Genomic DNA, 5,896 nt, shown 5'->3' on the forward strand with positions numbered 1-5,896 from the left:
TATGTGTGTCTTTGTATATGATTTTATGGGCCTGGTGAATAGAATTCCTTCCATTTTTAACGTGTGGACCTCGCCAGCTTTATCAGTGAGGGCTTTAGCAGTAAACTGAATTAGCGCCATATGAAAGGATGACTTGGAGAATGAGAGAAGGATTAAGGGAACAAACAACGGATGGTAAGGAATCCAGAGACCAGCAGTGCCAAGAAGCTGTTGTCTCCCTAGGGACAAAAGGAAGAAATGGTGTTTCAGAGCCCAGTGAGAGCCAAAATGTTGGAAGGTCTCTTTCCTGTAGGAGATAGAAAAATAAAAAGGAAGAGTGTCTCTTAAGTGGATGTTGAAGCTCTACAAAGATGCAGCTACTGTGAGAAACACAGAACTGTCAGGAAAGGGAGCAGAGGGGGAAAAGCCTCAGCTCTTTATTGCTGTCTCCTGAAGATGCCTCCATCAACTGAACCTGATCAGAAGCCCGGGTGATGCCATCCTCCTGGGATAAAGCAGGGTAGAAAGATGGAGGATGGACCAGGAGGGGAAACAGCACAATCAGCAAATCTCCCATCTCAGTTTCAGCCTTGCTGGTCCGACTGTAATGAGGCTTTCCCAGAAGGACCCTTCTTCCCCTATGGTCATTCCAAGTGGCAACTGTTTGTCTCATGCCTCTTACGCGTTTAGAGGTAAGATGACTCTGAAGCCCAATTTCAGAGGAAATAAAAATTTGGGAGTTGTCACAGGGATAATATTTTAAGCCATAAAGCTAGGTGAGATTACCTAGGAAAAAAAAGTATAAAGAATGTCAAGGACTGAGCCCCGAGCACTCACCCCAGTGTTTGCTGGGCAGGAACTGGCAAATGAAACTGAGAAGGAACCACCAGGGTTAGGGGGAAAACCAGTAGAGGGTGGTATCTGAAGCCAGTTGAAAAACTTATTTTGAAGTAGAAGAGTGGCCACTATATCAAATACTAATAATTTGTATGAAGTTGGATATATGCTGAGATTAACCATCAGTGAGGTCATTTTGATAAGAACAGTTATAAAGGAGTGGTCAGGGTAAATCTAGGAGGATTCAAGATAAACTTGGAAACAGGAGCTGTGAATAAGGGGCCAAGTGTTAAGGACTGAAAAGTCTGAGATTTTGTCCTACTTGCAAGGTAACAAGTTAAGCTACCAGTTTCATGGATACTGGCAGAAGACATACTGTACTGACCTCGAATACACATTCGCTGGGTGGAGTTACAGGAGGGGAGGTCCAAGTTTAGGGAGCCTGAATCTTAAACAGTGGTCTAGAAGTAATCTATCAAACCTTTGTCTAGAAGGAAGACATACTGGATGCTAAACAAACTGTTGCTCTGGAGAACGGATTACCTATCTAAGGCTATTCATCCTGAAAACAGCCTGTAACAAAAGCCATCACCATATGTACTTGTAAGATAGGGAAGAACGTGAGAAACCCGTGGAGAACTGTCTCCCAACACAGAGAAATGGATGGGTAACTGAAGAGATGGGGGCTTTTGAGGATTTTGGTGTTTTAAAATATTAGAAATTCTAGGATAAATTTATATACTCACGGGAATGATAAGTAGAAAAATTGACGCTGTAGGAGAAGAGGAGGAGGAGAATGGACTAGAGCAGAGCCTGAGCAGGTGAAGACACTGGGATCCAGGGTACTAGTGAAGAGGTCAGACGCTGGAGCACCAACCAGGAGGAAGGCAGAGCGTGGGCAGAGAAGATGCTAGAGCTTGTGAGTGTTCTTGTCTGATTGCTTTTATTTGCACTGTTAAACTGAAAACATGGTTATTAGCTAAGAGTGAGGATGGTAGAGGTGGTGTGAGACGTTTGGGGGATAGGGAAGAGTGAAAAAATTAAGGAAATGTACGATACACTAAAGGCCCACTTGAGGTTAGTGGTCATGAGTTTAACATAACATCAATTGTCAGGGTTGTATGTTTTGTTCCAGCCACATTCAGCAGAGTTGGATTTAGCCTGGATTGACTGGTGTGAAATACATGAACCATGGGACTTAAGCTGATTAGGTGAAGAGTCACAACTTCAGAGAGGGAAATCAGCGGGAGTGGTTTCAGCAAGATGGCAGAATAGAACTTTCTAGCACTTGACTCCCTGCAGAAACATCAGTTTGAATAGCTTTCCATGCACAAAATTACCTTCTCAAGAGCTAAAGAAACCAAGTAAGAGATCACAGCACCTGGGTATAGTATAGAAATAAAGGATGCGGCCGGGCGCAATGGCTCACGCCTATAATCCTAGCACTTTGGCAGGCCAAGGTGGGTGGGTCACCTGAGGTCAGGAATTCGAGACCAGCCTGGCCAACATGGCAAAACCCCGTCTCTACTAAAAATACAAAAATTAGCCGGGCATGGTGGTGTGTGCCTGTAATCCCACCTACTAGGGGGGCTGAGGTAGCAGGATTGCTTGAACCTGGGAGGCTGAGGTTGCAGTGAGCTTAGATTGTGCCACTGCACTCCAGCCTGGGCAACAGAGCAAGACTCCATCTCAAAAAAAAAAAAAAAAAAAAAAGGATGCATTGAAGAGGGCAGGAAGGACAGTGTTACATTATTTTCATTACCTCTTCCCCAACCCCAGGCACCATAGTGTCAACAGAGACACCCTCCATACAGGGGAAAGAGAAGAAAGTGAACACTGGACTTTGCCTCCATCCCAAACACCTTCTCACCTGGGTAAAACTCAGAGCTGGGCAGGCCCCCACTGCCCTAGACCCCAGGCCACTACCCACAGAGAACTTCCAGGCCAACCCCACCATGAGGTTGAATCCCATAGCCCCAGGCCAGCACAGCAGACTTGGTCTGCTCACCTCACCTCCAGACCAACCTCAGTGGTCCAGGCTCAACCCAGCTTCAGGTCTCGTCCCACAGTCGGGTTCCAGGCCTGCAGATGCAAGGCTTCAGGTCTGGTCCTGGGTTCTAGACCAGCCCCGAGCCAGGTCAGCACCCCTGGCCTCAGGCTCCAGGCTGGCCCTTGCCTCACCTCAGTCTACAGGCACTGACATGGTGCCAAGGCCTGCCCAGGTCTACCCTAGCACACTGTACACAGCCCGGGGCCTACCCCAGCACCATGGAAGCCCCCATGGAACAAGGCTTCAGGCCAACCCAAGAGGATACAGTTTCCAGGCTTACCTTCAAGGACCCAAGTTCCAGGGTTACCCCTATGCACCTAATCAACAGGTCCACTCCAGTAGATCCAAGCTTCAGGCCCAGTTCTATAGACTCAAGCACCAGGTCTGCCCATCTGCTGATACAGGTACCAGGCCATCCTGGCTGAGGACTCCAGCAGCAAACTCACTTGCAGATCACACCAGATGGCCTCCCCAGAATCTCTGGACAGGTTGACTGGTGAAGAGCTTTCCCAGACAATGCCAGTCTGCAGACTGGAATACTTATTCACTATTTCTTCAGATGCCCAGATATTAACACACTAGAAGGATCAAGAACAATCAGGGAAATATGACCCTCCGAAAAAGGAACAACAAAAAAAGCACCAGTAACTGACCCTAAAGAAATTTAGAAGATTTGGATAATGCATGAGCTTCCTGACACTTCAAAATAATTATTTTAAGGAAGCTCAGCATATTAAATTTTCTTAAGAAAATAGAGAATTTGATTAAATCAAGAAAATGACCGCTGGGCGCAGTGGCTCACGCCTGTAATCCCAGCACTTTGGGAGGCCGAGGCAGGCGGATCACAAGGTCAGGAGATCGAGACCATCCTGGCTAACACGGTGAAACCCCGTCTCTACTAAAAATACAAAAAATTAGCCGGGCTTGGTGGCAGGTGCCTGTAGTCCCAGCTACTCGGGAGGCTGAGGCAGGAGAATGGTGTGAACCCTAGAGGCGGAGCTTGCAGTGAGCCAAGATCGTGCCACTGCATTCCAGCCTGGGCAACAGAGCAAGACTCTTGTCTCAAAAAAAAAAAAAAAAAAAAGAAAATGACCAACATTAGAAACTTAACATAAATTATAAAAATAAAAAATTCTGAAGTTAAAGAATATAATTAATGACATGAAAAATGCAATAGAGAGCAGCAACAACAGAAGTGATCAAGCAGAAGAAAGAATGTGAGCTCAAAGACATTTTATTTCAAAATATCCAGTCAGAGGAGAAAAAAGAATGAATGAAAAGACTGTGGCATTTATGGAATGCCATCAAAAGAACAAATGTTTGACACTCAGAAGTTCAAGAAGGAAAGAGAGACAAAAGGGCAGAAAGGTTAAATAATAGGGCCAGGGTGGGGGTGGTTCATGCTTGTAATCCCAACACTTTGGGAGGCCAAGGCAGGATCATTTGATCCTAAGAGTTCAAGACCAGTCTGAGAAATATAGTGAAACCCCATCTGTAGAAAAATACAAAAAATTAGCCTGATGTGATGTTATGAGCCTGTAGTCTCAGCTACTTGGGAGCCTGAAGTGGGAGAATCCCTTGAACCAGGAGGTTGAGGATGCAGTGAGCCATGATCATGCCACTGTATGCCAGCCTGGGTGACAGAGTGAGACCCTGTCTCAAAAACAAAATGCAGGAGGGAGGAAGTGGGGAGGGAAGGGAAAAGAGGAATAGGAAGGGGAATAGGGGGTGGAAGCAGGGGAGGAAGGCAGGGAGAAAGGAAGATATAAACTGTACAAATCTGGGAAAATATGTGAATATCCAGGTATAGGAAGGTGAAAGGATTGAATCTGACTGGAGACCTAACAAGACTAGAGGAGTACATGTTAAACTGTCAAAGAGAAGATCCTGAAAACAGCAAGAGAAATAAAGCAAATGACATATGGGAGCTTCAATAAGGCTAGCAGTGGATTTCCAAACAAATCTTACAGGCTATGAAGAGAGTGGGATGACATATTCAAACTGCTGAAGGAAAAAAAAAATGCTGACCAAGAATACTGTATCCAGCAAATCTGTCCTGAAATAAAGGAGCAATAAGGACTTTCCTAGACAAACCAAAGCTGAGGGAGTTCATTACCACCAGACCTATCTTTCAAGAAATACTAAAGGGAACTGGGCACGGTGGCTCATGCCTGTTATCCCAGCACTTGTAGGAGGCCAAGGCGGGCAGATAACTTGAGGTCAGGAGTTCAAGACCAGCTTGGCAACATGGTGAAACCCTGTCTCTACTAAAAATACAAAAATTAGCTGTGCATGGTGGTGCATGCCTGTAATCCCAGTTACTTGGGAGGCTGAGACAGGAGAATTGCTTGAACCCAGGAGGTGGAGTTGCAGTGAGCCAAGATTGTGCTACTGCACTTCAGCCTGGGTGACAGAAAGAAACTTTGTCTCAAAAAAACTAATCAACAAATAATAGCTATCAAATGTTGAGGGATACACACTATAAAAAGATGTAAATTGTGACATTAAAAACATAAAATGTGGAAAGGGGTAGAGTAAACATGTAGTTTGGTTTACAATCAAAGTTGTTATCTACTTAAAATAGCCTATGATAACTATATTTTCTGTAAGCCTTATGCTAACCACAAAGCAAAAAAATCTATAGTAGATACACAAAAGATTTTAGAAAAGAAATCAAAGCATACCACAAAAGAAAATCACGTCATTACAAGTAAGAAAGCAAAAGGGAAATAAAGGAACAAAGGATCTAGGAAAGAAGCAATTAACAAAATGGCAGTAGTGGGCCCTTGGCTATCAGTAATTACCTTAAATACAAATGGATTAAATTCCTTGGTTAAAAGCATGGCTGAGTAAAATTTTTTAAATACCCATTTATATGCTGCCTATAAGAAACTCACTTCACCTTTAAGGTCATATATATACTGAAAGTGAAAGGATGGAAAAAATATTCCATGGAAATGGAAACCAAAAGAGTAGGGATAGCTATACTTAAATCAGATAAACTAAATTTTAAGTCAAAAATTGTGACAT

Source organism: Gorilla gorilla, chromosome 18, assembly GCF_029281585.2.
Source record: "Gorilla gorilla gorilla isolate KB3781 chromosome 18, NHGRI_mGorGor1-v2.1_pri, whole genome shotgun sequence".
NCBI classification, from domain to species: domain Eukaryota; kingdom Metazoa; phylum Chordata; class Mammalia; order Primates; family Hominidae; genus Gorilla; species Gorilla gorilla.